The sequence below is a fragment of the Pyrus communis genome, chromosome 8 (assembly GCF_041283825.1).
Source record: "Pyrus communis isolate YQ-2024b chromosome 8, ASM4128382v1, whole genome shotgun sequence".
Taxonomy (NCBI): domain Eukaryota; kingdom Viridiplantae; phylum Streptophyta; class Magnoliopsida; order Rosales; family Rosaceae; genus Pyrus; species Pyrus communis.
In genome coordinates, this window is record NC_142572.1 from 9,117,402 (window position 1) to 9,140,484 (window position 23,083).

The 23,083-nt window shown below is 37.4% G+C and overlaps 1 long non-coding RNA gene and 1 other non-coding gene across 2 annotated transcripts in view; one reads left to right on the plus strand and one right to left on the minus strand.

Annotated features, from left to right (window-relative positions):
- Positions 1–23,083, plus strand: part of LOC148695058 (uncharacterized) — a 105,750-nt gene that overhangs the window by 71,849 nt on the left and 10,818 nt on the right. The window lies entirely within an intron of this gene.
- Positions 8,974–9,084, minus strand: LOC148695059 (small nucleolar RNA R71). The gene has a single exon (XR_015966104.1). It is a non-coding gene; the product is annotated as a small nucleolar RNA R71 (small nucleolar RNA).

A 23,083-nucleotide genomic window follows, 5' to 3' on the forward strand; every position in this document is an offset into this window, starting at 1 on the left:
ATGAAAGTGCATGATACTTATGCCAAGAATTTACTTAACATGATTGTGACTAACAACCTTTACTACTTATGAATATAAGTTCACAACGATTAGGTGAAGTTTCCTTATATCCTAGCATCAGATTTATGCATGCAAATTAAGCGTGCACTCTCAATTCATATACATAAACAAGTTTTAATTCAAATAGATAAGTAAATTAAAATCAGAATTCATGAAATCACAACTGAAAATAATCAAATCATATTGCAAATATAGCCATGGTTTCGAAATTCCCCTAGCCAAAAAGGGGATTAGTTCCTCATACTCACAAAACAAAGATCATTGAATTTAAACATTGAAAGCACAAGAAAGATTACACCTAAACGTTTCAGCAATTCCAAGTTGAATGGCATGCACGGCTAGGCTTCCCTTCCTCTTCCTTGCTGCGGCACAAGTTGTGGGTGGTGGATTTGGGGGTTTTGAATGGTGTGTTCCTGTTTAGAGGGATGAAGGATCGCTAATTATGGTGGTAGGGTGCGGCAGGTGGTGTATAGAGGTGTAGGGAGTGAACGAATGAAGGAGAATGGAGAATAGGGGTTGTGGCAAGGTGTTTCCTGTATAGCATAAGGGGTGGTACGAATTTGTGGCTGAAATATGTTTATATAGTCCTAGGGTTAATTAGATTAGGGTTACACTTAGCAGATTTATTGGATTAGGGCCCCAGGGTTCGGCACAAGTGAGTTAAATCCACTTAGGAGAGGGTTTGGCCCAATTCATTTCATAAAAGGATTTATATAACCCAAATCCACAATGAATAAGGCCTAATAAATCAGAATCTAAAAGGAAAAAGGTTTAGGAAATTCGTCCAAAAGTGGGCCTTCTAGAAACTAGGTGTTTTGTGGCTGATTTTGGGTTTTCTAGAAGAAATAAAAGGGGGAAGGGTGTGGCACCCTTTTAGGGTCAGATAAGGCTTCTAGAAATTAGGTTTTTAGGTCCACTTGCAGCTAGGATTAAGGTGGAACAAGATTAGGTTAGGATAGGATAAGTGAGATAAGGTTTTGGATAATGTTTTGGATAAGGTTTTAGATAAGGTTTTGGATAGGGTTTCCTCTTTCGAGCTACTTCCTTATCCACTTTGTCTTTAGCTTAGTTCCTTCATCTTCTCATCACATTTCTAGCCTCTTGAAGTCCAAATTCGTCCATCCATGTTGGCTCATATGCAAGCTATCCACATAGTGTCCAAAACTGTTCCAAAATGCATCAAAATGCACTTCCTTGGTACTTTAACCCTTTGGACCTACAAAAACACGAAAATGAGTTGTAATACGACAGTAACTGGGAAATAATAGCACAAATGCACAAGAATAAGCTAGCTACGTCGCCTAAATATGCTCCTATCATTGGAAGGTCCAAATTGTGTTTTGTTTGTTTTGTTTATTTCGTTTTGCTCGAGGACTAGCAAAAGCTAAGTGTGGGGGAATTTGATAGGAGCATATTTATGCTACTTAGTTATGTTGTTTCCTTGCATTTAGTGAGTTAATTACTATTTATTTCAGTCTTCTAAGTTATTTTCGTTTGTTTTTAGGTCCTAATGGCAAAAGGAGCAAGAAAGGGCATTTTGGAGCTAAATGGAGCATTTGTGGGCATGGATTGGATAGCTTAACCATGGAGTAAAGAGGATGGACGAAATTGAAGTCAAGAAGGACTAGGAAGGCTGCAAATCTAGTGGAAGAAGTCCAAATGCAAAGAAGATAAGGAAGAAGCAAGAAATAAGGAACCTTATCCAACCTTATCTTATCCTATCCTAACCAACCTTATCCTTTCTTAACTCTAACCTTATCTTATCTTATCCTATCCAAATCAGGTTAGGATTTAAATCTAGCTTATTAGAGGGGATTAATTACACATTTAAACACTTATTTCAGTTTCTAGAAGCTTTATCCATGTGTTTGCCGCATGTGGACCATTTCATATAGGTTTAGGAATTGCAATCCTTCTTCCACACCTATATCATGTGTCCTTGCCCCTTTAGGTTTAGGAATCTGCCCTAAACCATTCTTTCTAGAAACCTTATCTCATCCCTACAAAGGTGCCGCACCTACCCTTCTAGAATCCCCTAAATCCTAGCCGTGCACTACCTATTCCATTTCCCCTTTGGTTTCTACCTAGTCTTAACCCTTTTTCTATGGGATTGTGCAATCCTTTTCCTTCACTAATTGAGCATAATCAGCCTATATAAAGAGCCCTATGCCGTACCATTCATGCATCCACTCACTCATTCATTCATTCATACTTTCAGCCACAAAACACCACAATTCATCCTACACCACCCTAGTGCCGCAAGCAAGGAAGGAAGGAAAGGAAGACTTGTGCAATCTGCCATCCAAAGGAGTGCCGTGCATGCAATTGGAGTGTGGAGCGTTTTTCTTGGTTCTTTCTATCCTTAGTCTTAGTTCGATGTTTAAATTTAATTATCTTTGTTTTGCGAACATGAGGAACTAATTTCTTTTTAGTTGGAGGTGAATTCGAAGCCATGATTATATGTTTTATATGAATTGATTAAGTCCGGTTATTATTTGTTAAGGCATAAATGTGATTTGCTTATCTAAGTTATTAAAACTGGTTTATGTATGTGGGTTGGGGGTTAACACTTAATTTGCATGCATGAACTTGATGCTAGAGTATAAGGGGGTTTCACGTAATAGTTATTCACTTATATTCATATGTAGTGGAGGTTGCTAGCCACAATCCCGTTAAGTAAATCCTTGGTATGAGTCTCATGCGTTTCATAGTGATGAATGCCTTGTCAATGCTTATAGTTTTCACAAAACTTAATGACTTTTGATATGTATCTTTGTTATGCGTCTCATATAAAGAACTTGAAAAAGATAATTTGATTGTAATGCGTTTTCATTCAATTCAATGAAATAAGGAAAACTTGAGGGTTGGTTGTGCGATGCAACTAATTTGGGGCGTTGTCATTCATAGTCTAAAGGAATAATAATTGGAAATTGGTTCGTATGCATATATCATGTGTGGAGAAGGATCCTCTAACTAGCCTTTCACCCATTTATTTCATCTAAATTCGTTTTTCATAAGTGTTTTCTATAAAGTTTTTGTTTTAAGGTTAAAATTCGTCAAAAACAATCCCCATTTAACTTAGTCTTCATATTTGAGTCAAAACTTGTTTTCCTTGAGTCTTTTGAGTCAAGTCAAGTCCTATTTTCGTCCAAAACACTTATTGAGTCTAAAATTGAGTCTTTTTGATTATTGGTTGCTGTTTTAAGTGTCTAAAGTTAGTTTTAAGTCTATAGAGTCTAGTTTAGTGTTTTTGAGTCTTATTTATATAGATTAGCATCCCTAGTTAATCCCCGGTCTAGAACGATCCCTACTTACATATCTACTACAATTGTCACAAATAGGGTTTAATTTGTGTGTCAAGTTAATTTTCACATCAGTGAAAAGTGGTCTTTAGTGTATTAGGGTCAAGGATAGATGTATGGCAGGAAGGTATGATGAAGGGAAGAGTATGGAATGGTGTAAGGAAGGTGATGAAGGCTGCGGATTAAGGTGTAGAAGGATGAATGATGGCTGGTTGTGTATGTGAATGAATAACCTTCTCTATAGGTGCGGCAAAGGGTTATATATTTGAGGGAAAGGATCTTAACTTTAATTAATTAGTTCAGGAAAGAATTGGACCCCAAATCCTCAAGGAAAAGGAGAATTAAAGTTAGAATCCCAAGGAAAAAGGGAAGGAAACTTGCGGTAAGGAAGAATAGGAAAGGGAATATGGTTTCCCTTGCACGGCAAGGAAGGGAAAGGTTAAGGTGAGTGCAGCAAGGACTAGAATGGTGCAAGGAACCTTTAGTTTGTGTCCTAGAATGTATAAGAGACCTTCAATGTTGCTGGAACTTAGGGACATTTAGGATTAGGAAAGGTCAAACCAAAATAGGAAACCTTGGCTTAACTTTCCTACTTCAAGTAGGAAGCCTTCTTTGATTAGGAATCCTAACATCTTTAAGTCTTCAATTTTGTCCATTCCTTTTGCTCCAAGCATATGCTATCCATTCCAAGCCCAATTTTTCTCCAAAAGGCTCCAAAATGCACCTTCTTGCTACTTTAGCCATATGGACCTACAAACACACGAAAATAGCTCAAAATACCAAAATAACTATGAACTAACAACATAAATGTAAGAAAACAAGCTAACTAAGTTGCCTAAATATGCTTCTATCATTAGGGAAACAAAGTCAAAATAAGGAAGTTTGACTCATGTTTCCTTCTTTGTGGCTGATTTCTTTACTTCCAAATCTTGAATTAATTTCTTCCATCTGTTTAGCAGATTCCTAGCCTCCTTTGGTCTTCAATTTCGTCCATCCACCTTGCTCCAAGCATATGCTATCCATTCCAAGCCCAAAACTGCTCCAAAATGCACCAAAATGCATTTTCTTGCTACTTTAGCCATATGGACCTACAAACACACGAAAATAGCTCAAAATACTAAAAAAACTATGAACTAACAACATAAATTTAAGAAAACAAGCTAACTAAATCGCCTAAATATGCTCCTATCAAATTCCCCCACACTTAGCTTTTGCTAGTCCTCAAGCAAAACAAAATAAACAAAACAAATAAAACACAATCTAGACCTTCCAACATTTACCTCAGGGATTTCCAATGAACATGACTGATAGGAGCATATTTATGCTACTTAGCTATGTTGTTTCCTTGCATTTAGTTAGTTAATTACTCTTAGTATAGTCTTTTAAGCTATTTTCGTATGTTTGTAGGTCCTAATGGCAAAAGGAGCAAGAAAGTGCATTTTGGAGCCATTTGGAGCAATTTTGGGCATCAATTGGATAGCTTATGAGTGGAGTAAGGTGGATGGACGAAATTGAAGTCAAGAGAGGCTAGGAAATACTACAAATCTGGAGAAACAAGTTCAAATACAAAGAAGACAAGGAAAGAGAAAGAAATAAGGAACATTATCTAATTTTATCTTATCCTATCCTAACCAACCTTATCCTATCCTATCTTATCTTATCCAAATCAGTTTGTGCCTTAATTCTAGCTATTTAGAAGGGATTAGATATACATTTAAACACATAACTCAGATTCTAGAAGCTTAATCCTTTATGTGCCGCATATATGCCATTCCTTGAAGGTTTAGGAGTTGTAATCCCTTTCCTACAAAGGTGCCGCACCCCTTAGCCTAAGTTCTTCTAGAAATCTGCCCTTTATCCTTTCTAGAAGTCTAATTTCTGCCACAAAATACCTAGTTTTTAGAAGCCCTAATTTCTGGCGAAATTCCCTATCCCTTTCCCCTTTGGTTTCTGCCAAACCTTAACCTTTTTTCCTTAGGATTGTGCAATCCTTTTCCTTCAAAAATTGTGCAAAACCTAGCCTATAAATTCAAGCTTATGCCGCACCATTCAAACCATCCATTCACTCATTCATTCATTCAAACTTTCAGCCATCAAACACCATAATTCACACCACATCACCCTAGTGCCGCAAGCAAGGAAGGAAGGAGAAGAAGACTTGTGCAATCTGCCATCCAAGGAAGGTTCGAAATCTGCCATTGGAGTATGGAGTGTTTCTAGGTGTATTCTATCCTTAGTTTTAGTTCCATGTTTATATTAATTTGGTTTTCAATTATGATGAACATGTGGAACTAATTTCCTTTTAGTTGGAGGTCAATTCGAAGCCATGATTATATGTTTTATATGAATTGATTATATCCAGTTATTGTTTCTTAAGTCTTGAATATGATTTGCTTATCTAAGTTATCAAAACTTGGTTGAGGGTCGACTCTTAATTTGCATGCATGAATTTGATGCTAGAGTATAAGGGAGTTTCACGTAATAGTTGATAAGTCACATTTTGCATGCATCTATATCTTCCTTATTTGGCGTCTTTGTGATGTTTTGGATTAAACTAGTTGCGTTTTACATTGTTTTGTGTTAGTGTGCAGCCAAGTGTGTAATAAGATCAATTGGAAGGCAAATGAAGGAATGTGGTGCAATTCGATCACATTGGATGGTTCTAAACAGAAAGTGGTGCAATTCGACCACATTGGGTGATTCTAAACAAGGCAAAAACATGCATTCACATGCATGTCACAACCTTGGCCGTGTGTTCCCATATCATCCCATCATTTTATACACTTCTAGCACCAAATCAGATTCCACACAATCATGTCATGCAATTCCCATGTGGTTCCAAGTCAGATTATGCACTTCTAAAACATCAAAACATGCATTCACATGCATGTCCACAACCTGACCGTGCATTCCATTACCCTTCTCCACTTCATCTTTGCAGAAATCCACATGCATTTGGATTAAACAAACCACATATCTGCAGATCATGTCCACTCTTTGCAGCCATCATTTCAGAAATCCATTTCATCCCATCATTCCATGTGATTCCAACCCCCTTTGTCCATGCCGTGAGCTTTCTGCCCATTCCCAGAGTATTATAACCAATTTCAGGTTATCCACTTCATGCTTGCAGACATTCCACATGTGTTTTGGATTAAATAAACCACATACTTGCAGATCATGTCCATGCTTTGCAGGTATCATGCCAGAAATCCACTAAAACAACCATTTCATGCGATTCCAACTCCCTACTGCCCATACCGTGCACATTAATCCCCTTTGCAGCATCCCTTTCACATGGACCATGTCAGTTTTTCACATGGATTCTGATTGTTTTTCCATCATTAGCTACATTCAGAAACTGACCAAGTAACACTCACTCATCTCTCTCTCGGATCCATTTTTTCCATTACACACACTTGAATTGGCTCCATTTTTCTGTCCATCATTTTCACACTCATTCTCCCTCTCCATCCCATTACATTCGATACTCTCTCCATCTCACATAAACTATCCATTCTCTTCCACACACCCATAACCTCTCCCATATTACACACACTCTATCTGTCCATTTTCTGTCCCAAGGGCAGAAACCATTCAACCAAGCCATTCTACCTTCATCCGCACCACATTTGGAGAAGCAACACCAAGGAACTCTTCAAGGACTTCAACATCAGTTTTGCTTCAAGGGTTTCTCCTTCTTAATCTTATGTTCACTCATGTTATTTATTTTTATGTTAAATCTTTGTAAACATGAAGTGTAACTAATCCTCCTCTAGGGATTCGATGTAACCTTGCAAAGTTTGCCATGTAATTAAGTTAGAATGCTCAGTTTGTCCATCTATTTCTTGTTTCATTCTCTGATTTAATGGTGATTTAGTGTGTTGATTTTAATGTTTGATCATCATTTGAATTAATCACTAAGTTGTGTAGCCAAGATTAAGACACACATCATGCATAATCTTGGTAGATATGTGAATGAATGAAGGGAGTGTTTAGCACACATCCTGCCGAGTTATTCCCTTTGGTTTTATGAAAGTTTCTTGTACATTACATAATCTTGATTATGAACCAAAGTTGCACATCACAATTAGGTTCATGATTAGAGACATTTGATCAAATCCACACATCATATGGTTGATCATATCCAAGTGAAACAAACTCAAGAAATAGGTAGATGAATGAGTATAAACTAACTTGACAAACATGGACTTAGTTGAGCAATGGTGAAACCGAATCCCTAGCTTCATTTCCATTGATACTATCCCATTACATTAGTTGTTGATTCATTTATTTGTGTTTATTTCATTTTCTCATGCTTTCAAGTTACAACAACAAATCTGTCTATTTAGACTAGTTTGATTCATTTCCAAATCTGCCTAGTTTGTTTAGTTTGATTCATTTCTTAGAGTTCTTGCAAAACAAGTAGTTACATAGGTCCAATTAGTCCCTGCGGATTCGACACCCTTGCTTGTGCCATTATACTAAATATATTCTAGCATTAGGAAGGAATTATACATCAACAAAAATGGCGCCGTTGCCGGGGACTGATTTCAGTCCCTTGTAATTGCTTGTTTGCTTGTTTGCTATTTTGATTAGTGTCAAGGTTCATAACTTGTCAAATTGATAACTGGAAGTTGATTTAAGTTGCATACATTTCATGTGTGGAAAAGAATCCCTTAGCCATTCCATTATCCATTGGTTTACATCAATTTGCTTTACAATCTGCTTTCGTTATAATCTGTCCATTTAATTGCATTTCGTCCAAATACAATTTCTCCCCATATTTTGTTAAGTTTTAGGCTTAGAATCTGTCTTATCTTGTGTTTTGAAGCATTTTGAGTCAAGCTCAAACCTAATTTTCGTCCAAAATTAGGTTTAGTGTCAAAACTGCCCAGTTTGTGTTTTTAGGCAGTTTTGAGAGTTTTTAGCTTGTTTTGAGTCTTGTGAATCTGTTTTGAGTCCTTTGAGTCCTTTCAAACGTTTTTAAGCTTATTTTTGTTCATTTCATTGTTGTTGCTAGTAGATTTTCATTCACACTTGTGTTATTTTATTTCAGGTAGTATATGTCAAATAAACTTGTTGAGTTAGGCCAAAGAATTGAACGGTTGAAGGGCCACACTTTGGACAACTTTGTGCCATCAAGTTCATCCTTTAACCGTGAGGAAGAGGAAGGGAATTCACCTAGTTCAACAAGTAAAGAATCTGAGCAATTTAATTGGGAAAGAGAAGAAGAGATGGCGGGCAACGAAGATGAACTTCGAGCTTTGGAGGACTTTGCTCAACCAATCATACCAAATTCACCTTCATGCATCTTGCTGCCCACAGAAGCTAGAAACTATGATCTCAAATCTTCACATTTTCATATGTTTCCCTCATTTTATGGCTTACCTAATGAAGACCCTTTAGCTCATATTAAAGAATTTTACAATGTTGTGAGTGGTTTACCTTTGCAGGGAGTGAGTGAAGCGAATTTGAGGATGAGAGTGTTTCCTTACACCTTGAAAGATAAGGCCAAGAGTTGGTTGATGACTCTAACACCAGGTTCCCTCACTACATGGGATGCCGTGGCTAAGAAATTCTTGGAGAAGTTCTTTTCCACTCAAAAGACAGCCACATTAAGGGGACAAATCTTCAACTTCAAACAAGATGATGGAGAACCTTTCAATGAGTGTTGGGAGCATTTTAAAGGCCTCTTGATCCAATGTCCACACCATGGGTTACCTTTTCACTTACAAATGCAAATTTTCTATGATGGATTAACCCAAAATTGTCAATCAACTGTTGATAATGCAGCAGGTGGAGCATTGAAGAAAAAGAATGCTCAAGAGTCATATAACATTTATGAGATGTTGGGGTCTAATGCTCAACACAAAGATTTAAGGGGTAAGAAAGTTGGAGTCTATGAAACAAGTTCTAATCATGAGCTTTTGTTGCAGGTAGCTAACCTAGAAAGGAAGCTTGAATCCGTGCTCAACATGGTGCCAAAAGCAAATGAAGTGTGTGCCATTTGCAACTTACCAAACCACCCTACTCATCAATGTCCATCTAGGGAGGCTTATCCCGAGTATGTTCAAGAGCAAGTGAACCTCATGAATTCTTACAATCAAAGACCAAGGAATGATATGTATTCCAATACATATAACCCGAGTTGGAGAGATCATCCCAACTTTTCATGGAAGAACAACAATCCAATCCAAAATTTCCAATCAAAACCTGCCACTACCCTTGAGGATACGGTTAAGTTGTTAGCCCAAAAAACTTTGCAATTCCAACATTCCACAAATAGCACTCTCCAACAACATTCAGCAGCCCTAACCAAAATGGAGACACAATTGGGGCAGATTGCAGATGCCTTGAACCAAAGAGAGGTTGGGAAGTTTCCAAGCCAACCCGTGATACTCCAAAGGAACCAAGAGCAAGCCAAAGCAATCACTACACTTAGAAGTGGTAAGGTTATTGATAATAGAGTTGGCAATGAAGTTACTAATGAATATGATCATGTGAATGCAGGTGTCACTCAAGGAGACAATGAGAAATCAATTGAGGAACCAAGCCATGCTAATTCCTCACTTGAAGCACCAAATCTTCACAAGGCCGAGAAACCTTACACTCCACCAATACCATTCCCTGGAAGACTTGCCAAGAGCAAGCAGGATAAGTCATTCAAAGAAATTTTTGATATACTAAGCAAAGTGAATGTTAACTTACATTTGCTTGATGTCATTAGGAACATGCCGGCATATGGGAAGTTCTTCAAGGAGTTAAACAGCTACAAAAGGAAGTATGGACCACATGAGAAGGTTGTGGTGTCTGAGAATGTGAGTGCAGTTTTGCAAAGAAAACTTCCACCAAAGCTCAAGGATCCAGGCAGTTTCTCTATCAACATCACCATAGGGGATAAGAAAGTAGAAAAGGCAATGCTTGATTTGGGTGCTAGCATCAACTTAATGCCCTATTCAGTGTACCTTCAACTAGGTTTGGGAGATTTGAAAGCCACCACCATTTCATTACAACTTGCAGACAGATCAGTTAAATATCCAAGAGGTATAGTTGAAGATATCCTAGTTCAAGTTGATAAACTAATATTGCCTGCAGATTTTGTAGTGTTGGACATGGAAGAAGCTCCTATACATGATCGTGAGTTGCCTATATTGCTTGGGAGACCCTTCATGGCCACGGCCAAGACCATCATTGATGTGCAAAATGGACTCCTCACTATGACAGTGTTAGGAGAGACAGTTCAATTCAAAGTGTTTGAATCTCTTGCTCATCCTTCGTCATCTCTTGATTGTTATGCCATTGATGTGCTTGATTCACTTGTATTCTCTAAGTTCTTGCAGGCACAATCGAATGAACCCTTACAAACTGTTTTGAGTCAATCTCAAGATGAGTTTGATGAAGAAGATGCACTCATGGAAGAAGTAGCTGCCTTGGAAGCATTGGCATTGTATCCTTTGAATGTTTCACCTCTTTTAGAGCCTTTAGAATCATCAATGTCACATCTAACTCCTTCCACTGTTAAGGCACCAAAACTTGAACTTAAACCACTTCCACCACATCTAAAATATGCATATCTAGCTGAATTTGAAACTCTTCCAGTTATCATAGCTTCTGACCTCACCCCAAATGAAGAAGATAAACTAATTAGGGTGTTAAAAGAGTTCAAATCAGTTTTTGGTTGGTCTATTGCAGATATCAAGGGAATAAGCCCTACCATGTGCATGCATAAGATTCTTTTGGAGGAAGGGGCAAAGTCAACCCGTGAGCCACAAAGAAGACTCAATCCACACATGAAGGAGGTTGTTAGGAATGAGGTGTTGAAATTGTTAGATGTGGGGATCATATATCCCATTTCTGATAGCAAATGGGTGAGTGCTATTCAAGTGGTTCCTAAGAAGGTGGGAATCACTGTGATGAGGAATGAAAACAATGAGCTTGTGCCCACAAAGCCCACGGCCAGTTGGCGTGTTTGCACCGATTACAGGAAGTTGAATTCTAGCACTAGAAAAGATTACTTTCCTATGCCTTTCATAGATCAAATGCTTGAGAGATTGGCAAGTTACTCACATTATTGTTTTCTGGATGGATACTCAGGTTACAATCAAATTGCAATCGCTCCGGAGGATCAAGAGAAAACAACCTTTACTTGCCCCTTTGGCACATTTGCATACAGGAGAATGCCGTTTGGACTTTGCAATGCTCCAGCAACATTCCAAAGATGCATGTTGGCCATATTTTCTGACATGGTAGAAAGATTCATTGAGGTATTTATGGATGATTTCTCAGTGTTTGGTTCCTCTTTTGATGAATGTCTTAACCATCTCTCCTTAGTACTTCAAAGATGTCAGGAAACAAATTTGGTTCTCAATTGGGAAAAGTGCCAATTTATGGTGAAACAAGGAATTGTGTTGGGGCATGTAATCTCTAGCAAAGGAATGGAGGTGGACAAAGCCAAAATTGACGTCATCACCAATATGGTAGCCCCCACCACTGTGAAGGGAGTAAGAAGTTTCTTGGGCCATGCGGGTTTTTATCGTCGTTTCATTAAGAACTTTTCAATGATCACTCGTCCATTATGCAACCTGTTAGCTAAGGATGTTGTATTTCATTTTGATAAGGCTTGTATGGATGCATTCAATACTTTGAAAAATGAACTAACCTCGGCCCCTATTATTATGGCACCAGATTGGTCGTTACCTTTTGAATTAATGTGTGATGCCTCTGACTATGCTGTTGGTGCAGTTTTAGGGCAAAGGGTGAACAAGCTTCCACATGTGATCTACTATGCAAGCCGGACTTTGCACGATGCTCAACTTAACTATTCCACAACTGAAAAGGAGTTGCTTGCTGTTGTTTTTGCCTTAGAAAAGTTTAGGTCATATCTTGTGGGATCTAAAGTTATTGTGTTTTCTGATCATGCAGCCATTAGGTATTTGATGACAAAGAAGGATGCTAAACCACGCTTGATTAGATGGATACTCTTACTACAAGAGTTTGACTTGGAAATTCGAGATAAGAAGGGCAGTGATAATGTTGTGGCTGACCATTTGTCCAGGCTTAATGAAAACCATGGAGTGGGACAACCTTTGCCCCTAAATGAATCATTTCCAGATGAACAACTCTTTGTTGTTCAAGAAAAAGAACCATGGTATGCGGACTTTGTGAATTATCTTGCCTGTGGTATAATGAGAAATGACCTTTCTTTTCAGGAAAGAAAGAAGTTCCTTGCCATGGTGAAGCACTACGTTTGGGACGAACCATATTTGTTTAAATACTGCCCTGATCAAATCATTAGGAGATGTGTCCCAGAGAGTGAGCAACAAAGCATTCTAACATTTAGCCATACATTGGCGTGTGGAGGACATTTTGGTGCCAAAAAGACATCTCTAAAGGTTTTACAATCTGGTTTCTTTTGGCCTACTTTATTCAAAGATGCGTTTGATTTTTGCTCTAAGTGTGATAGGTGCCAGAAGATGGGGAACATTAGTCGAAGAAATGAAATGCCATTGAACAACATTTTGGTAGTGGAGCTCTTTGATGTTTGGGGAATTGACTTCATGGGACCATTTCCATCCTCCTTTGGCTGTTTATACATATTAGTGGCAGTGGATTACGTATCCAAATGGGTTGAAGCCATTGCTACAAGAACTAATGATCATAAGGTTGTGTTGAATTTTCTTAAAGATGTGATTTTTTGTAGGTTTGGAACCCCAAGAGCTATTATTAGTGATGTTGGCAGCCATTTCTGCAACAAACCCTTTGAATCCTTGATGAAGAAGTACAATATCAACCACAAAGTGGCAACCCCGTACCATCCTCAAACCTCAGGACAAGTGGAGATTAGCAATAGGGAGATCAAGAACATCTTGATGAAGACCGTGAGCCCTACAAGGAAGGATTGGTCATTGAGGTTGAATGATGCACTATGGGCATACAGAACAGCATACAAGACCCCCATTAGCATGAGCCCTTATCGCCTTGTGTTTGGGAAAGCTTGTCATTTGCCAATGGAGCTTGAACACCGTGCATATTGGGCCATCAAGAAGTTCAACTTTGATTACAAGGATGCTGGAGTAGCAAGGAAGCTTCAACTTAATGAGTTGGAAGAACTTAGAAATGAGGCATATGAGAATGCCAAAATCTACAAGGAACAGACTAAGCTCTATCATGACAAGGCCATCCTAAGGAAGGAGTTTCACCAAGGTATGAAAGTACTTTTGTTTGACTCACGTTTGAGACTTTTTCCAGGAAAATTGAAGTCTAGGTGGGTGGGACCATTCAAAGTACTGCAAACATTTCCCCATGGAGCTGTGGAGATAGAGAACATGAAGAATGGCACCTCTTTTAAAGTCAACGGGCAGCGATTGAAGCCATACTTGGATAAAGTGGAGGAAGAGCAAGTGTATCAAGTCGTGGATGTTCTTGAATTTACAACACCATGAACAAGCTACCATGTCTTGCCTAGACATTAAATACAGCGCTTACTAGGAGGCAACCTAGTGTGGTTTGTGTTCTTTCTTTATGTTGTGTTTATTTTGTCACCATTCCATATTCTTTGCCTACTTGCATTGCATACAAGTTTAAACATCGAGGACAATGTTTAGGTTAGGTTTGGGGGTATTTGTGGGATGGAAAGTTTGTTTTTGTGTTTGTTTTAAGGGTTAGTTTTGGTTAAGAGTGTTTTTGCATGCTAATACGAATGTATATGAGGACTATGTTTGAAAACAAACGATTGGGTTGCTATGAAAAAGTGTTGCATCTTGTTGTCATGTATAAAGCTATAACTCTTGAAATTATGATGATAGAGTTACCATACTCAAATTCTGGAAGAAGAATTGTGGAGACTACCCTAGTGAGTTATTTTGAGCCTAATTGCGTCTTTGAGAGGGTTTAAATTGTTTCTACTTCTATCTTTTTCTTTCAATTTCACTTTAAATGATCTCATTACTTCTATCTTGATTGGATACTAAGAATTACTCTCTTTGCAGATACCATGTGTTTAGTATCATTCATGAATGAACTCAATGAGATGATGTTAGGCTATGCATGTTTTAACTACTAAAAGGCTTAAATCATACCCATTTGTGTGCTCCATTCACCCTTGTTGCAGCCAAACACTTTAGCCTAATTCTTTCATCACCCACACCATACTCTACCCATTCTAGCCCATTACAAGCCATACCTTATAGTTTGGGGAATACCAAGGTGATGAAGACTAAAGGTAAATTGAGCTTAGAACAAGATTGTGGCATGTACCGAGGGCACCTATGTTGAAGATGCTTCTAAAAAAAAAAAAAAAAAATTATAAAAAAAAAAAGAAGAGAAGAGAATTAAAGGGGATACAAGTTCCAAATCCCCTCATTATAAGACTTAGGGCCTGGATGCCAAAAACAAAGAAGAAAGAAAACAAATGCAAGTGAAGAGCATGATCCTCAAGAACACTTTGGTATGCCCCAAGCTCTAGCATTTCATATCACTTCTTTCGTAACCTATAACCTAAGCCTTACATTACAATCTTGAGAAAAGACCTAGCTGATCATGGAGGATGTATTCATGAGGTGATGGTAAGTGTGTGTGTTATCTATATTCTTGGCATTTGATTCATTTCATGAGATCTACTCAGAAATTGTGCTTTCATTTCAGATTTCATATGTGAGAATTTTGATTCCATTTACATAATTTCACTCACATATGGTTGTGGAGAGATTAAACATTAGGATCTGAGTGAAAATTTGAGTGAAATCTGTGAGGAGTAGAGTTGAGGCGAATTCTATCTTAAGCATTTGGGTATGGTGACCTTGAAGTTGTAAGACATGGAGAAATACCTTTATACTTTACAGTTGATTCGATTCTTTGAAGTGGCAAACTTTTGAGTTTGAATGTAAACAAGGCTGTCATTGGTTCTTATTAGTTGTTTAAAGCATGTTTTAACCAAGTTGTTTGCAGATTTTGTAGATGTTTGTGGGTGTCATCACTGTAAACCCTCAGGAGACACAACTCCTCCAACTAGGGACACCTAGGGGTTCAAAGGCTTGTTGCACATGCTCAGTGCAATCGTTTGGCCAGCGAAAGTGGTTTAGTTAGATGTTTGTATTGTGTGTGTTTTAGTTTTAAGTTTGCTCGAGGACTAGCAAAAACCAGGTTTGGGGGTATCTGATAAGTCACATTTTGCATGCATCTATATCTTCCTTATTTGGCGTCTTTGTGATGTTTTGGATTAAACTAGTTGCGTTTTACATTGTTTTGTGTTAGTGTGCAGCCAAGTGTGTAATAAGATCAATTGGAAGGCAAATGAAGGAATGTGGTGCAATTCGATCACATTGGATGGTTCTAAACAGAAAGTGGTGCAATTCGACCACATTGGGTGATTCTAAACAAGGCAAAAACATGCATTCACATGCATGTCACAACCTTGGCCGTGTGTTCCCATATCATCCCATCATTTTATACACTTCTAGCACCAAATCAGATTCCACACAATCATGTCATGCAATTCCCATGTGGTTCCAAGTCAGATTATGCACTTCTAAAACATCAAAACATGCATTCACATGCATGTCCACAACCTGACCGTGCATTCCATTACCTTTCTCCACTTCATCTTTGCAGAAATCCACATGCATTTGGATTAAACAAACCACATATCTGCAGATCATGTCCACTCCTTGCAGCCATCATTTCAGAAATCCATTTCATCCCATCATTCCATGTGATTCCAACCCCCTTTGTCCATGCCGTGAGCTTTCTGCCCATTCCCAGAGTATTATAACCAATTTCAGGTTATCCACTTCATGCTTGCAGACATTCCACATGTGTTTTGGATTAAATAAACCACATACTTGCAGATCATGTCCATGCTTTGCAGGTATCATGCCAGAAATCCACTAAAACAACCATTTCATGCGATTCCAACTCCCTACTGCCCATACCGTGCACATTAATCCCCTTTGCAGCATCCCTTTCACATGGACCATGTCAGTTTTTCACATGGATTCTGATTGTTTTTCCATCATTAGCTACATTCAGAAACTGACCAAGTAACACTCACTCATCTCTCTCTCGGATCCATTTTTTCCATTACACACACTTGAATTGGCTCCATTTTTCTGTCCATCATTTTCACACTCATTCTCCCTCTCCATCCCATTACATTCGATACTCTCTCCATCTCACATAAACTATCCATTCTCTTCCACACACCCATAACCTCTCCCATATTACACACACTCTATCTGTCCATTTTCTGTCCCAAGGGCAGAAACCATTCAACCAAGCCATTCTACCTTCATCCGCACCACATTTGGAGAAGCAACACCAAGGAACTCTTCAAGGACTTCAACATCAGTTTTGCTTCAAGGGTTTCTCCTTCTTAATCTTATGTTCACTCATGTTATTTATTTTTATGTTAAATCTTTGTAAACATGAAGTGTAACTAATCCTCCTCTAGGGATTCGATGTAACCTTGCAAAGTTTGCCATGTAATTAAGTTAGAATGCTCAGTTTGTCCATCTATTTCTTGTTTCATTCTCTGATTTAATGGTGATTTAGTGTGTTGATTTTAATGTTTGATCATCATTTGAATTAATCACTAAGTTGTGTAGCCAAGATTAAGACACACATCATGCATAATCTTGGTAGATATGTGAATGAATGAAGGGAGTGTTTAGCACACATCCTGCCGAGTTATTCCCTTTGGTTTTATGAAAGTTTCTTGTACATTACATAATCTTGATTATGAACCAAAGTTGCACATCACAATTAGGTTCATGATTAGAGACATTTGATCAAATCCACACATCATATGGTTGATCATATCCAAGTGAAACAAACTCAAGAAATAGGTAGATGAATGAGTATAAACTAACTTGACAAACATGGACTTAGTTGAGCAATGGTGAAACCGAATCCCTAGCTTCATTTCCATTGATACTATCCCATTACATTAGTTGTTGATTCATTTATTTGTGTTTATTTCATTTTCTCATGCTTTCAAGTTACAACAACAAATCTGTCTATTTAGACTAGTTTGATTCATTTCCAAATCTGCCTAGTTTGTTTAGTTTGATTCATTTCTTAGAGTTCTTGCAAAACAAGTAGTTACATAGGTCCAATTAGTCCCTGCGGATTCGACACCCTTGCTTGTGCCATTATACTAAATATATTCTAGCATTAGGAAGGAATTATACATCAACAATAGTTATTCACTTATATTCACAAGTAGTGGAGGTTGCTAGTCACAATCGTGTTAAGTAAATCCTTGGTATGAGTCTCATGTGTTTCATAGTCATGAATGTCTTGTCAATGCTTATGATTTTCATAGAATTTAATGACTTTTGATATGTATCTCTACCATATGTTTCATATAGGGAACTTGAGAAAGATAATTTGGTTGCGATGCGTATTCCATCTAATTCAATGAAATAAGGAAAATCTGATGGTTGATTGTGCGATGCAATTAATGTGGAGCATTGTCATTCATAGTCTAAAGGAATAATAACTGGAAATCACCTAAATATGCTCCTATCAAATTCCCCCACACTTAGCTTTTGCTAGTCCTCGAGCAAAACAAAATAAACAAAACAAATAAAACACAATCTAGACGTTCCAACATTTACCTCAAGGATTCCAATGAACATGACACATTAAAGAACACTACTCCCACAGATTTTAGCTCTCTTTACACTTGAGCAAACACTTAACCATAGTTACCACTTACTAACTCACATTTAATGGATTAAAACAACATTTTGAATGTAGTAACATGCCTTAGAGAATTCCCTCAATTCCTCACTAGATATACTCTCTATTTTCACACAGATTTTCTTACTACACTCCCTACACTAGGTATATGTGAGAAGAATAATGTAAACATGTAGACTAACACTCACATATGTTATAACAAAGAAAGCATTTTCTGGAATTATGACAATGACATGTATATGATCTCATGAATGGAATGCTACTACTTAGGGATTCTATATGCTCATACCAATTTCAAACTCCATATATTGAACACGTAACATCAAGATAGAAGTCAAGGGTTGTAATGAGCCTAAGGTATTGTCTAACAAAGAAAGGTAAATGATAATCAAAGTTTCTTGAAGCAATAGGAAGCAAAGTAATGAAATTGACACTTACACTCACTTTTGATGGCATTGATAGGAGCATATTCATGCGACTTAAATGGCTTGTTCTCGTACATTTACGTTATGTTTCTTTAGTTATTTTAGTCCTTTATGCCTCTTTCGTGTGTTTTTAGGTTTATATGGCTAAGGAAGCAAAAAGATGCATTTTGGAGCAAAATCGGACTTGGAATGGATAGCTTATGTTTGGAGCAAAAGGAATGGACGAAATTGAAGACCAACTTATCATCACCACATATCATTCATTTATCACTTAACATATCATTCATTTATCACTTAACATATCATTCATTTATCACTTAACATATCATTCATTTATCACTTAACATATCATTCACTTATCACTTATCATAACCATACACTTATCACTTATCATACTCATAATCATCTACACATTTCAACCATTTAAACACATGCATTTCAACTCACATGCACATTCATCCACCTTTCTCCCAAAACCACAACACCTAGCCGTGCAAAACACTATCACTTCATACATATTCATTTTCAGCAATCACTTTCACACACCAACAACACCGCTCATTGCACATGCATTCCATCCTTTAATTCACCCACATGTACTCCCATCCATTTCATCATTGCACCACAAATCACCCACATGCACTCTTAATCATTCATCCATTTCACCATAAATCCTTCTTTGCCGTGCACATGGTATTCCCTTCACATTCACCCACATGCACATCATTCACTCACATTTCCTAGCCGTGTATCACTTTAATCCACATGCATCACCATTTATTCCACCCTAGAGCCTCATTATTCAATCTATCATTCAGCCATCTTCCACCCCCTTTAATCATTTAACCCACATACATTCACACACAAACAAAATTCACATGCAAAACAGCAACCATTCCAACACAAAACAGCCTACACATTGCCGTGCATTCCTTTCCATTTTCTGCACCTTTCCTCCTTGCAATTCCACATACTTTCATCATCATAACCCACCTACATTCCACCTAATTCACATGCTTTTCCAACTCATCCACAAGCCTTTGCCGTGGCTTTCATTCCCATTTCCAGAACACACTAGCATTTCCAGCTTTTCCCTTTACATTTCACATGCATTCCATACTTTTCCTAGCTGTTTTCCATCATTATTTCAGCCATCATTCACTCTTTAATCCACATGCATTCACACACACTTCACACAAACAACATTCACATGCTTTCACAAGCTTTTCCCAACAAACAAATCAGCCAACACATGCACCAAAACCTTCAATGCCGTGGGTTCCCTTGCCTTTCCAGCATTCCCCTTGTGCAATTCCAGCTTTCCACCCACTTTCCTAGCTGTTTTTCACATGCATTGCAGCCACATTCTCACCCATTCTCTCCCTATATAAACCACACACACTTCATTCATTTGTCATTCATTCACTCCCCATTCCATCTCTCCATTTCTCACACCACAACTAACACAAACACTTCCCCTTAGAATCCAAAACCGTGAGTCCCCCTTCCACCATTCCTCATCCATTTCCATAATTCCCCAAACCTCACCTTAGACCTTGTACTACAATAACGAGGAAGATAAGAGGGCCTAAACGTTCATACAATTCAAGTTTGAGTTGTTGGAATGTTTAGGTGTTTCTTTGATTTCAAAGTTTAAATTCAATTCTCTTTGTTTTGTACGTATGAGTAATGGAAGAAAAGAGTGCCTAAACGTTCATACAATTCAAGTTTGAGTTGTTGGAATGTTTAGGTGTTTCTTTGATTTCAAAGTTATGAGGAACTAAACCCCCTTTAGCTAGGGGGTGATTCGAAACTATGTTTATACTTGCAATATGAATTGATTAACTTTCGTTGGAATTTCATAAGTTGTGGATTCAATTTGTTTAACCGTTTGATTGATAACTTATTTATGTATGTTTATTGAGAATGCGCGCTTAATTTTCATGCATGAATATGACGCTAGAATATAAGTGAGTTTCACCTAATCGTTATGAACTTATATTCACAAGTAGTGGAGGTTGCTTATAAACAATTGCGTTAAATGAATTCTTGGCACGAGTTTCATGCTCATCATAGTAACGAATGCCTCGTCAACACTTATAGTTTTCATAATGCTTAATGATCTTTGATTGTATCTTTATTGTGCTGTTCACGTAAAGGACTTTTGGAGAATGTGGTGAATTGCGTTGCGCTAACCCTTCCAATTCATTAACTTAAGGAAAACTTGACGGTTAATTTAAGCGGACCTAATTAACCCGGGGCGTTGAGTTTCATAATTTATCGAAAAGACCAACTGAGAATCAATCTTGTATGCAAGTGTAACATATGTGGAGAAGAATCCCTTGGCTATTCCATCATCCATATTTTCATCGCATTCATATTTACATTCTGTTTTAATTGCAATTTGTTCATTTAGTTTAATTTCGTCAAAACCTAAATCCCCCTTTACTTTAAATGTCAAATTAGTTAGAAATCAATTTAGTCTGTGTTTTTAAAGTATTTTGAGTCTTTTGGTTTGTCTTAGTGTTTTAAAGTTTAGTTTTGCATTCTTTGAGTCTAGTATAGTGTTTTAAACTTTATTTTACGTTTTTGAGTCAGTTTCCAAGTGATTAACAATCCCTCCTAATCCCCGGTCCAGAACGATCCATACTTATACTTATACTACAATTGTCAAAAAGAGGGTTTAATTTGTGCGCGTATAATTCTCGCATCAGGCATAAATTAACTTAACACAAGGGAAGAGGTCCTACAACACTTTAGGGTCAAATTCAAACTTTTCGACCCTTTCTTCAATCAACCAATATTGTGAGTTCATTCTCACTTATTTCTTAACTCTTTTTTCTTTCTTTTCACAACTTTTCTTCTCTTTTTTTTTTTTTCCTTTCTTTTCTTTCTTTGCCATTCCCTTTTAAACTCCCCTACACTTGTTTTCTGCAATATGTAAGTCAAAAGGAGTTCCTTCTAAGTCATGCTTCACTATCCTTTAAGAACAAGGGTATGGATAATCCTAATCTAGGCTAGGTGAGGATAATGTGGTTAACAAAGAAAATATGCTAGATAAGGCTCAAAAGGGTTAATCCTACAATCCAAATGCAAAAGGGTTAGGCTTTTTGGCTTTGGTTTAACTACACAACTTCATCTTATGGTATGTTATGCAATCAATATCATGCTTTGAATGAAATGGGCACGAGTTCTAGTATTTAAAACTATAATGATGAAACGCATTCTAAGTAGCAACCAAGCAAAGAATAATGAGATCATGCAACGACTTTAGAAAACAATAATCCACAGATTTATAACTCTCGAAAGAACGTTTTAGGCTCAAGTCTCTCAGGGATGTAGTGTTAGTTTAAGTTCCTTCCTTCAAGCATGTTACAAAAACTGATTTTTTTTTCTTTGTGATTACATGTGAATTCGTAAACAATAACTATAACTAAGCATAAACCAAAGAGCAAATCAAACTTCTATCCATGTTTGTAACTTTCTTTAATAGTCATGCAATTAAAAACCAAATCCTCATCATTGTGTTGGAAGGTACCCTAAGACACACAAAAACAACTCGAAAACAACTCTTTTTGGGTTTTTCAATTTTTTTTAAATTTTCGTATTTTCTGTTCAAAACACATAAAAAACTTCAAAACACAATAAAAACACTTAAAAACAGTGAGAAACAACATTAGAAGTGATAGGTGATAAAATCCCATGAAAATGATGCCAAAACAGCTTGTTTACTGCCCTCCCCCCCCCCAACACTTAAATCAAACATTGTCCTCAATGTTTCAAACAAAGACTCACATTCAGACAAACAACTTAAACGAACAAACACAACAATCATGGCAAAGTAAAAGCAATAAAGAGTAGAGTTTAGGAACGCAAATCTGGTTGTGGATTGTTGGATTGCCTAAGGCCTCTTTATTTGAATGCATGGGTTGCCTCCCAAGAAGCGCTTGCTTTAATGTCTTCCAGCTGGAGGATACCTCTTCTTAAGCTCTAGTGGAACCCATGGCATGGAGGGGTACATCCTCCACAATCTGCCCTTCAACATTCTCATAATATGGCTTCAAATGATGCCCATTCACCTTGAATTCTTGGCCATTCCTTAGGCTTTGGATTTGAACTGCACCATGATGCAAAAATTAACTTAACACACAAATTAAACCCTCTTTTGACAATTGTAGTATAGATGTAAGTAGGGATCGTTCTTAAACCGAGGATTAGGAGGGATTACTAAACACTTTAAACTGACTCAAATAGATAAAACTAAGCATTTGAAACACTTAACTAAACTTAAAAGACTCAAAACAAGTTCACAAGCTAAAAACACTCAAAACTGCCTAAAAACACAAACTGGGCAGATTTGACTCTGAACACAAATTTGGATGAATTTTGGTTTTAACTTGACTCAAATCACTTGAAAACACAATTTAAAACATATTCTAACTATTTAGACACTCTAAAATAAAGGGGGATTTGGTTTTGGACGAAAATACAGTAAACAAAATAAAAACTAGAACTTGGCAGATTTCCATGAATTTGGTGAAATTAGATGGATGATGGGCTAGCTAGGAGGTCTTTCTCCACACATGACATACT